This window comes from Camelus dromedarius, chromosome 30 (assembly GCF_036321535.1).
Source record: "Camelus dromedarius isolate mCamDro1 chromosome 30, mCamDro1.pat, whole genome shotgun sequence".
Taxonomy (NCBI): domain Eukaryota; kingdom Metazoa; phylum Chordata; class Mammalia; order Artiodactyla; family Camelidae; genus Camelus; species Camelus dromedarius.
This window is the reverse complement of record NC_087465.1, coordinates 19,474,036-19,486,899: the sequence shown is the minus strand read 5'-3', so window position 1 is coordinate 19,486,899 and position 12,864 is coordinate 19,474,036. Positions and strand designations below refer to the sequence as shown.

General features: G+C 37.7%; 1 long non-coding RNA gene across 2 annotated transcripts in view; it reads right to left on the bottom strand.

Moving 5' to 3' along the window:
* LOC105088513 (uncharacterized) overlaps positions 1-12,864 on the bottom strand; it is an 87,942-nt gene that overhangs the window by 66,040 nt on the left and 9,038 nt on the right. For both annotated transcript variants that reach the window (XR_010378490.1, XR_010378489.1), the window contains exon 2: positions 7,182-7,471. This is a non-coding gene — a long non-coding RNA (uncharacterized LOC105088513). The remainder of the gene's footprint in view (positions 1-7,181; positions 7,472-12,864) is intronic.

The window sequence follows — 12,864 nt, the reverse complement described above, 5'->3', positions numbered from 1 at the left end:
CCATCATTTTCTATTCAGATAAACTATCAGTTTTATTCCTTCTTCTTTGTCCTCAGTGTGTAGAACAAAGGTCAAAATCTGAGTATGTATCTCTGCGGTTAACTGTATGTACTGATGATGGTCTCTAGCGAAATAGCTGCTGACACCAGATCAGCACAAAAGATAGAAAAAAACATTGCACTGATAAAAGAGTAAGACCTTCCTTGCTTTGTGTCATGTTTGATATCCAATGGAGCACAGATAGAATGTGTTGGTTGACAAAGATATATTATTATGTGAAGACTGTAAGAGTTGAAAAGAGGAAAATGTATACTTGAGAGGAATATTTGTGTTAAACAATTGAAGAGATGCCAGAGCAGGCCACTGAAGTTCTACTGACAGATCTGTTCAGAAAAAGATAGTGCTGGTGGGGAAATTTCCTAACACAAATCTCCTCCATGAGCCCAGCATTAATACTGGTGATTTTATGGCACATATCTCTTGTGGATTTCACTTCCTGAACAAACCCTTCACCAAGGTTTGAGCTGGCCTGTGCTTGATCTCAAGGATACAAGACTAACTTGTCCCAGAAAGGAAGTGACATCACAACATAAGAAGCATGGACCAGGAGAATGCACTGAGTAGACCAGGAGGCAACATGGCTCCACCAAGAGAACCCAGAAATTCATGGAAAGTTGTTCTACACATGACCTACTTCTGAAAGAAGGAAGTGATATTGGAGTAAGGAATGGGTATTTCATAAATTAGGAGTGTTCTGTATTACCACGTCACCCACACTCATCAACCACAGACTTTCACTGAGCACCACTGCTGTGTCAGGAACTAGGCAAAGGAAATACTTGCTCCCAAGGAACACACAATCAAGTTATGGATACAGAACATATTTATGAAAAGGCAACATAGCAAAGTAGCAGATGCTATATAACAGGTGATAATGAGTAAAAGTAAATATCCTAGTTTTAGGGAAATATCAATGTCAGGCTATTAGGATTATATTAACAAGAGAACAGAACCAGACCACATCCTTGAGGATTGGGGTGGCTTCCCCAGAAAGAGATTTTGCTATTGCCAATCATCCTAAAAGACGTTAAACCAGAGGGCTGGAGTGGAAAGGGTGGGTGTGGGAGAACCTGGGTATAAAAGAAATTTGTCTCTTTTCTGGGTAGGGACATTTGACGCATGAAGACGACTGCGAATTCTGGAGTGGTTCTAATAGTGGGCCTTGAGCTGTCCCTGGTCACAGAAGACAGGCTGAAAGAAAGGCAAAGAATGGGCTTATAAGTGACCACAAGTGTGAGCACAGGTTTAAACAGTGGTTGTTTGGAATTTTCTAACTTAAACTTCTCAACTCCTTTCTTTTTTCTATGGTGCCTAGACAAGGATTATCATGGTCTCGGTTGTGTTGCGTGTGCATTGTGGGAAGGCATGATACAAGTGAGAGCAGTTCCTCCTCTCCAGAGCCTGGAGAGGGATGTGGGGGTGAGGAGGGGTAATGTAGGGAGTCAGTGTGGTAGGGCACTGATGGAGTGCTTATCTCCTAAGGATCAGCGGTCAGGAAGGCAGAAGAAACACTAGGATCAAAGAAGACTGAGCAGTAGAACCTGAGGGCTTTGTGCCTGAACAGATGAGATGCAGTACTCTGGGAATGGCCAGAAATAGCTGAGGTTCATTTTAATGAATCTCATTTCCTGACATGTAAATTGATGGGAGAACTGCCATAACAATTTGCGTACAAAATTTGCTTTGATTTGATAATAATAGATTAGATAACTTAAGACTCCCCTATTGATAGGGTATCCATCTGTCTCTTTGCCTAGGTCAGTCCCAATTTATGCCAGTTATCCCAGTGGCATAATCAACAGTACTCATTTTCACTATAAAAAAAAAGTCCCAACTTGAATAATAAATAATTTGGTTGCCCAAACTAAGCACTGTGTCAGTGACAGAAGAAAAAAAAAAAAAGAGGTGGGGAGAAGAAGAAAAAAGAAAAAAAGAAAGAAACACACAACTTCAGAAGGGGAGACATCATTGAAGGATGGAGATCAGATCTGAAATGTGTCTTGAAGGAAGGGAGGGTTTAAATAAAGAGAAAGAAGTAATGATTTTATAGGAAAAAGAAATGGTATGTGAAAATAAACTAAATGAAGCATATGTGTCATTTTTTGCTGATATATATTGAATTCTTCCCATGTGTCATGTATGATTTTCTGTGATTTTTACATGTAAGAACACTTTTACTCATCATGATAACCCCATGAAGTAGATACTATTATTTGTTCCTTTTTAATGAGGCACAGAGAACTTAATTAATTTACCCAAGCTATACAGTGAGAAGGCAGCAGAGCAGGAATTAAATACAAACAGACTGGCCTTTCGAAATACACTGTCTATCCAAGAATAATATGCAGATTTATTTTACTAAAGTTTTTAATGAGAGAATAGCTATAGATAAAGTTAGCTAACTGGATTAAAGGGTCTGCGGTGCCTCGATACAGCATTCAGACTTCATTCTGTACATGGTATCATTTTGAGATATTGATTTGAGTAAGTCTTATTTTCAGAAAATTTATCTTTGAGAGTAGCATACAGAAGGAATCAAAATTAGACTTACGAGGTTTTTTTAATCACACTAGTTTATAATCTCAAATTTATTACATTTGTTATGTAAGCAGCTCTTCGCAGGAAACCATCCTCAGCAAGAAACCCCTTTTCTTGTCAATTTAAGAAAAGCTACACTGTAACTACTTTTATATCAGACATCCCGACGCTCTACTCATTTCTGGCCCTAGCACTCCTTTTGAATCTTCTATTCATACAATACCTTGCCTAACCTGTTGGTTCTTTCCGTAGATCAAAGAAGTAGAAATGAATAAGTAATTAACAGATGACCAGATCTCCTCCCTAGCTTCCCCTTCAGTAATCTCATGAACTGTATGAATAAGATAGCATCTAAAGAAAGACCATAGGAAGTCAACAAGCCTGCACACAGTGGGAGATGACGATGACTCTGACCCTCATCTCAATAATTAACTGAAATTACTTTCCCTTTTCCCTTTAAAACTTTCATGGCCAAGCAGAATCTCTGGAGTTGGTTTTTGGGGACAATGAGTCCACCATCTCCCCAGATTGCTGGCATTCTAATTAAAAGCAACTTTCCTTTCTAGCAACACTTGCCTCTCAGGTGTTGATCTTCTAGTGGCAAGCAACTGGACCTGAGTTCCGTAACAACTGCCCTTAATTCTTCACATTGGTATGAACATAGGTGACCTTTTTCAGGACTGTTTGCAACTGAGATTTATGGATAATACATTAGCAATCAGAATTCAGAAAAAGAAAGTAACCAGGGAGAGGGGGTACATACATATAGTTGTACATACAAACATTTCTTGTCTAGAGGTATGTATCTAAAAAGAAGTCCCAAAGCTGGGTGTGACAGCCTGTAGGAGAGGATTAAGCTGAAGATGAAAGGAGAAAGGAACAGTCGAACTACAAAATAAGATCAGTGTTTCAGGAAAGATTGGGCATGCTGCTCATTACTAGAAGTGAGCCCAATGGACAGAAGTTTCAATTCAAAACAAGGAAGAATTTTCAAACAATTACAACTCTCCAAGAGTGTGATTCTATGAAGATTTGCTTCCAAATGCCTAGATTCTAAAAGTTAATCTATTATACAAAAATGGGGGAAAAAAAGAAATGTAACTAACTACTATATATGTAACTATATATACAGAAGAAGACAGTGCATGTTTAATAGAAGAAAGAGTAATACACATAATACATGTAGGGTAGGTAAGCTGGTGAGAGATTGACAGATAAATTCGTAGGGTAGACAGAGAGAGAGATTAATTAGATAAATGAATAGATACACAGACAGGCAGATAAGTACTATTACATTGTTTTACCAAATTTCCCAGTTTCCAAAATGTGAGAACCCAATCAAGACTCCAAGAGTTTAAGGGCCATGCCTGAATAATGATTTGCATGGTCCATGTACCAGTAAATGGGAAAAGGAAAATGACTGAAGGCTTTAGTAATTATTTCTAACATCTGGATTTGGACAATTAGTATTTGTTCTTAAGGCTGAAACTGGGTAGTACTTCACATTATTAAAAATCTAGTGAGCAATGGAGTTTGGGGAGATCACTTTCCCTCAAATGTAGAAAATAAATACTTAAAAGTATTCTTTCTCTCAGAATGTGAGGAAAATGAATTTATCACACTTCTTTTGTAAGAATCAATATTTGGGGCATCCTACATCCAATGTAGTTTTTTTTTTCATGTACTTGGATTATTTATGTGTTTGTATGTATAACATAAAGGTGCAAATTATATTCTTGAAAATGTAAATTATATTCACCTCAAAGAGCAAATTTAAAAATTAACTTCTTGAAACTTCTATGAAATCAATTAAAATCATAAACGTTTTATATACCTTTGAATGTGTACATATATATATGTATATACGGTACATATATAGCTCCATTTCCTTTACCCAGGTAGTTTACATCTCCTAGTGGCCCAAATAAAAACTCCAGCATAGAATCAGACACCTGCCTTCCAATGCTTATATATTATTTTGAGAAAAACTAAATTCTACAGAGGAACAAGAATAATAATATTTTCATTTTTAAATCATTTATTTCAGCAGAAAGATAACTAAAATTTTTTTTAGCTTATATTTTTTAGGTTATATAATGAAGTCATTATTTCCAGAGAATAATTCCTCTTTTCAATTGCTAGAAACCACTGTCATAATAATTTGATTTAGATTGCAAAGAAACAATCATAGTCTCTCTTCAATTAAGAGACATATTTCATTTTCCAATACCTCCATTCTCTTCATTTCTTCTAAAACTCATTATAAACCAAATAATTTCATCCGGGCTAGGCAACTCCTGGAAACACAATCAAGGGTTATAGTATAATTGTAAATTTTTAATTTTGTCCTTTATCTTTTTCTTGGGACCATTTTACATTAACAGGTAGAAACTCCAGCTTTTTAAACATATTTCCTTAAGGCAGTACATCTGCCCTGAAAACAACATATAGGAAAACTGTAGTTTTTCTCAGGATTAGTATGATATAGCACCGTTAAAATACACCTTGTAAGACACAAATGGATCAAGAAACGATTGTTACATGGTCAAAGAGAGCAATTAAAAGGAAGTTTAAAAAAAAATGACAACACCAGGTGTGTGGATTTTTAAAGTCAGGAAATCAAAATACATTCTTTCAAATACACACACACACACACACACACACACACACACGAATGCACGTGCATATATATTTAATTTAAACTATAATTTCAGAAGAAATGCTATTCTTCTGAAAATTCAGTAAGCAAGCAGGACTTTGTAACAAGATGTGTAGGGCCAAAATAGGGCTCACATTTTGAGGTAATATATTTAAATAAAGATTTGATGGGAAGGAAAAACAATTTAATTAGAATTCTTAGCTCCAAGAATTTCACAAAGTACTTTATATATGTAATTACCTCACTAGCTCTTTTCAACAATTCAGGAAGGTTGTTATCATTGACTGTATTTTATGGATGAAGAAACTGAGGCTAGAAAAAAAGGAGTAATTTACCCGAGATCACATAACTAGTTAGTGGCAGAGTAAGAATTTCAAACCAGACATCAATTCAAGAATCTTTCCTTTACTGATGTGAAGATTCTTTAACTGTACTGTGCTACAATCTCCCTAGACAAAAGCACAACAAAGTCAGCATTGGAAAGATATAGGAAAATACTGGTACGAGTATATCCACATAGCCATTTAAGAGCATAATCTGCTAGTATCTATCAAAATTTTAAACATAAAAAAGGATATCAGTAATTCACATTCATGAATCCACCCTATAGAAACTCTTGTTATGCACAAGTATTTCACTGCAACATTATCTATAATTTCAACAACAACAAAAAAGTAGGATCAATCTAATGTCCAGAAATAGGCAATTATTTCACTATCAGAGCGTGCCCACACCACAAAACTGTATATACCAATATAAGACTATGGTAAATCTACATTTACTTACATAAAAAGAGCTGTAAGATATATTTTTTAAAGTAAAACAAAATAGAATATTACAAATAACATTATCTTATTTATGAGTTATGTTAAATTACAAATAGATGATAGATAGACAGATGGATAGATAGACAGACAGACAGACCAATATATTGAGAAGGAGACTTTCCCACCACCCAGTGGCCACAGGTCTCTCGGAGGTCCAGGACTGAACCCACCACCTCCATGTTCATCATAAACCCCATCTGACATTTACCATTTTTAAACCACTTTCATTCAAATTACCTAATCTGGTTCTCACAACATCCATAATCAAGTATCCCAGGGTAGTTCAACAACAACAAAGTTGAAACCATTCTGCCATTTTACACTGTATAAAGTCACATTTATTCACTTGGCAAGCATTTGTGGAGGGTTTACTATGAGCCTGCATCTCACAGTAGGTGTTGTCAGGGTAGGAAGATGAATCAGATTGGACAAAGATCCTGCCCTGAATAACATAAGCAACCAGACGATATGTTTTGGGAGAGGTAGTGTGTTATAAGATATATGCACAAATAACATAATTTAAGGTAAAAAGTGAGTAAGTGACATTAAAAAGGTACAAACTATTGTTTCAATGATGTGCAAATCTTGAAGCCTAAGGATCTTCTGTAAGATTCAAAACTCTGAATTCAAGTTGTTCCATGTGACTCTCTTTCCTTATTTATTCACAGTAGTTCTCTTAAGATCGTATTGATCCTACAGCACTCTACTGTGCAATGGGACCAAGGGGCAAAAACACGAAGTTAGAGACAAGTAACTCTGACCTGTTGGGACTGCTCACTTACCAGCTGTTTGGGAGAGTTATTTAACCTGAGCCTCTGTGTGGTAAACTGTATTTCCTAAAAGTGACAACATAAACATTGCTCTTCAGAACCTTGTCACTTTCCATCAAGAGGAAAAGTTGATTTCTCCTCCTCTTGAAATTGGGCATTCCTCATAGTCACATAGTCACTCAACGCACAGAATGTGGCAGAAGTTAATGCTACCATGGCTTCGAAGGCTAGTCATAAAAATGATCTCTCTCTCCCTCTCCCTCCCTCTCTCTCACTCTCTCTTTCTCTCTCTCTTCCCCTCCCTCCCTCAACACTATCAACACTCACCTTTGAAATCCATCCACCATCCTTTAGGAAGTGCAAACTAGTCCATGTGAAAATATGACATAAAGTTCCTCAGCGTCCATCAGCAATCAGTCACTAAACTTGTGAGTGGATGAGCCTTTAGATGATCATGGACCCAGAGTTAAGTCTTTCAGCTGAGGCCTCAGACACCGTGGAGCAGAGAGACAAACCATCCTGATATGAATTCCTGGTCCACAAATCCATCAGCACAATAAATGGTTGCTCTGAGGTAATTTGTAACAAAGAGAAACTAGAACACTCAGCTTCCTTACCTGGAAAAATGGAATTAGAATAGTACTTAGAGGGTTGTTTTGAGGATTAAATGAGCCAATATAAAGCATTTAGCACAGTACTAGGCACATTGTAGATACTAAATGGAAATTACCTAACCACCGTAATCCCTCTCACAGACTGCCCTCTCTGCTACACCTTACATTATTTTGCCTCCTCTCTCCACCTGTCTAGTAGAAAAGTCAAGCCTCATTCTGAAATAGAACCCCTATAGATATTCCAGAATTAAACCAGACTTCAGTTTACAAGGAGCTGGGTGGTTTTAGCAGGCAGTTTGTACATCCCTAACCCCTTGCAGTAAACTTTAACTCAGAAGGCAGAAATTAATAGTCATGGAGTGGATGAAATAACCAAGAGCAGACAAAGTAGATTAAAATTCCTTGGTGAAAAACCTGCTTTCTAATTTTTTTTTCTGTTCTAACTTAGGGTCTTCCTACACCTCCATCTTGGACTGGAACCTATTTCCTTCTCTTCTGAATCTATTCTCTACATAATAACAAAAGAGATTCATAAAAAGCAAACTTTGAAAACTAAAAAAAGTAATTTGAGGCTTCTTCAAGAAGAAAAAGTCAATCTTCTTCTCCCTATTTCTTCCATTAAATACAACTGAAAACTCTGGACACTGTATATAAAACAAACATAAGACGACTCTGAAAAGTGCAGAGAAGGCAAACCAGCTAGGGACGTGGAGACCCAAGGAACCACAGAGCAGTGAGTTACCTATGTTTTCTTTTAACCTCATACATCCCAAATTTGGAGTTGAAGTACTGGCAACCCAGAAATGCCAACAGACATAAGCAAAGCGAGCCCCTCAGAAAGCCATACATCCTGGGAGGTTTGAGAGGGATAAATATACTTAGAAACGTGAAGGGAAGCAAGAGCCAGAAAGAGAGGGTTTTATTGTAAAAAAAAAAAAAAATGCAGCATGTCCCAGTGTTTTCACCTTTTCTCCTTTTCAGTCCAACTCACTGACTTCTCTTCCTCTAGACTCTGATATTTAGATGCAGATCTCTGCTACATCTCCATGCCAATATTCATACCATCACCATCTCAACTCCACCACCGCCAGACAGAAACCAGACTGTCAGGTAAAATCAGGGGAACAAGAATGAAGGAAATGAGAAGTTGCAGGAGAATAAAAACAGACTAAGATGCTAAATTAACCTCTTAGCTTCCAGTAAATCTTCAAAGTGCCAGAGGAGGAGAGAGGAAGCTCTACACTGGTGTGGTAACTCATACTTGAGTATACATTATGAATACTCATTAAGAGTTGCAAAACTCTTTACTATCACATTCAACTAAATGGGGAAGGTTTTAGGAAAGACATGAAAATGTGAGAATTAACTGAAAGAAGGTGAATTCAGTGAATCTCTGGGGTGTAAGAAGGAAATTCAGGAAAAATTGCAAAGGTGTCAATGTAAATAATTGAACCAAAAAAAATTTCATATTCTTGATACATGATTACAACCAATGTTACATAAATATATTGAAATATATAATAAAATTTAAGCTGTATTATAATTAAATATTAAGGAAATATCTAATTGAACATACTTGTAAAGTTCCATTTTTAGGGTCCAAATTAGTGCTGAAACTGAGTGTACTAGGGGACAACTGAAAGTCTGAAATGAGCATTTTAAATACAAATTTATCAGTGTATGCAATACACCAAGGAATTACTCTAGGCTTTCTGAATTCTCAATAAATACCTTTGGACAATATTTGTTAATGTTAAAATCAAACTATATATCTCAGAAACCATATTAAGTGCCTTGTGTATAATACCAATACCTTTTATTTTGCTATACAGTGGATTCCTAATTTTAAAGCTGCTTATAATTTTTTCTGTAAATTCTATTACTGTGACATGCTAAATTTTGCCACAAGGTGGCTCTTCCTAGATTCTAAATTATCAAAAAAGTAGTACTAAAAAACAATTTCCATAGAGAATGTATTATCTCTCACATGTTCTTTTAAAGTGAATATTATTGAGATAAAGCCTGGTTGGGGAAAGAAAAAAATGTAATACATACAACTACATGCTCTTTCAATGATTTTTCTCTGTGTGTGTGTGTGTGTGAGAGAGAGAGAGAGAGAAACTGTTACCATATCTATTTGGAAGATGTTCAGGCTCCTGAATGTAGTTGGATGGAATACCTAAGGAATCTCCCAAATGAAAGGTACCATGAATAGGTTCTTTCATCACTCACTTGGAAATCTATGATTTAACCTTTTTCACTCGTACAGGAGTACATCTCCCATTCAAAGTCAGATACACAGTGAAATATCATTCACTTAAGGAGTGCCTTTACTAGCATTTGAGGGAAGCCCAAAATATTCATTCATTCAACAAATATATATTGCTCCTGACTACATTCCAGACTCTGCAGTAGACAACATAGTACAGTGTAGTGGACTGATTAAGCACATAGACCCTCGAGGCAAATTGAGTAGGGTCCAATGGTAGTTCCACCCCTTACTATCTGTGTCATCTTAGGTGAAATATTTAATTATTGTACCTAGATTTACTCACACGTGAAATGGGTATAATAATACAAGGCTCTCATTAGGATCAAATAATTCAATACAAGTAAAACAATATAAAAGGGTGCTTGCTATATTTAAATGCTTGATAAGTACTGGCTATTATTATCAGGCACTGTAACTGATTTAAATCACATCAGCAAATTCCTTGATGCTCCTCTCATCAAAAGTCCAATTCTCTTTTCTTTAAGAATGAGCTAGCCTTAGTGAGGCATTCCCAACAAGCAGTGACTTCCAAGGCTAGTTTAAAAAAAGCAATATAAACTTCAGCATGGTCCACTCTTTCTTAGAATGCTCGCCCTTGTAACCCAGACACCATGTTGTGAGGAAACAAGGAACAGGACACAAGGAAAGTCCACATGGAGGTGTTCTGGCCATCAGCCCCAACTAAGGTTTCGGGCGACAGTGAGCATCAGCTGGCAGACAGGTGTATGAACGAGCCCACAGGTGATTACAGTCCCGGCCTTCAAGCCACCCCAGGTGTTGCTGAGTAGAGCAGAGCTGAGTTGTCTCCCTCAAGCTCTGCTCACATTGCAGAGGTAGGAGCAAAATAAATGTTACTGTTTCAAGCCACTGAGTTTTGTCACGGTTGGTCATGCATCAATAGATAACCAGAACACGCACAGTTACCCATAAATAAGAAGACCCAGCTTCTTCCTTCAAAGTGTAGTACAGTCTAGTAGACGGGTACAGTATGATCTAGCTAGAAAAATCATGGACTTTGGAGCCAGAGTCTGGAGTCCTAATTCTCTCTGTTTACTGCCAAACACCTCCCTGCATCCTGTTTCTGCATCTGAAAAATCAATGTAATAATACATGCCCGCTAAGGATTGCAACATACCCTAACTAGCAAATCACCTCCCTACCTTGAGACTTGCCTCTCTACTTATTCTGGACACCAGAGGTAGAGTAATCTGTCTGAAATGCATATCTGATCCTGAGTTCTTTTCCCTGTCTTCCCAATGCCCCTTCCCAAGAGGAAATTGCCATGCTCCTCACTTTGCTTCCCAAGCCTCTGTGACCTGGTCTTCCACTGCCTCTGTCTCCTTCTGCGCCTTCCCCAACTCTTTACTTTGAGGTATTTGCTCTCTGAACTTTTTCTGTTTTTCTTCTTACATTTCCTTCTGAAATCCAAAGAATTCCCAGTCCAGTCTCTCTGTGGTGTTCCAGTCCCAGAAATACGAGCCTGACATCTGAAAGCTTGAAGGACATGGTAGATCTTAACCATGAAGTTACTAAAGAAACAACACAGGAGTTTCACACAGATTTTCACAGGAAGCTACCTAAGCATTCTCTTTATACAAATTTCGTTCCCGGGAAGGTTTTTCCATTCTGAGCAGCTGGCAAAAATCTTTTTCGCCATATGGCTCTCTCACAGTCAGGTAGCTCCACCCTCCATCCTACCCTATCTGCATCATGTACCCCTCCTGGTCCCCAGTCTTCCACCCAAGCCCAATAGCTAAGGTAATCCATTCTAGGATGGTCTAGAACAGCCAGAGAACCCAGCAGGTTCAGACCCCTAGACTTCTCTCAGAAAGGAAGCACATACGGAAATCCCTGGGAAAGGTAGTCTCTGCTACCCTCCTGGTCACTTTACTTATTAAAAAAAAAAAAAAAGTCCATTACCATATTATGCGAAAGACCTAATAAGCAAGATTGAGTCCTCTGCTTTAAGGTCAAGGGTATATGGAAACTGCACATATTCACATACTCATAATGTTTTGCCCCAATACACTTGACTCTACCATGTTGATTTTCACCTCCAGACCTTAGGAAATAGTGTCTTGTCTGGAAAGCCCACTCCCCCTCCTCCCACTTCCAATCTCCATTCCCTTCATCTGCCTAACTTTTAATAACCCTTCAGGTCTGAATGTAGATGTTATTTCCTCCAAGAGGTCATCACAGACCACCCACCCGGCAGCCTGGGTTTGCACACCTCCTTCGTATGAACACCCTTTACATTACCCAATTATGGTGCTTACTGAGCTGTACTGTAATTGTCTGTTTGGTCTGCCTCCTTGGAATTAGACTGTAAACGCCATGAGAGCAATAACTAACTCTGTTTGTATTACCACTGTAGCTCTCGTTTCAGAGTACAGCAACCGTAAGTATTCGATAAATATCTATTATTAGCAAAAAGAATAAATGAGCTAATACATGCAAAGTGACTAGCACGGAACCTGACTCCAAGTCAAACTGCCTCTCTCCTCTTTATGTTGATCAGGTCCCCTGTTGAGAGATCCATCCTACAATCTAGAATCTAGACCACGTTCATATTTACTGGTTAAACTCCTATCTCCACTTAACTACTAACTGAAATCAGTAAGTACAAAGTATTCACTTTTAAATGGCCACTTGGAGTTATACTTCACACATACAGCGTACTCAAGAAATGTAGGTTGGCTGAAGAACTGGGGAGACAAATACGAAAACAATTTCAATAGAGTGTGACAGAGGATGAAATTACATGAAGGACAAACAGGAGCACAGAGGAAGAAAGGCCAACAAAGCTTGGGAAACTTATGAAAAAAACACACAAAGCATTTAAAATGTGAGCTTTATGAATGCAGTTTTTCAAAGCAGAGAGAAGAAACAGCATGGACCAAGGAAAGGAGACATTTCGCATGTATGACATGTGATTCACCCACTCTATGGATTAAACAGAGAGAAAAGGACCATCAGGAAAATCAGGAGGTTAGAGTGGTAGGCAGGGGCCAGATCACAAAGTCCTTCAGTGCCAGCTGCCAAGCTAAAGAGTTTTTGCATTTTATCTCATAAGTGACTGAGTAATAATAAAGGATTTTGAGCAGGTGAATTATAATGCATGTAG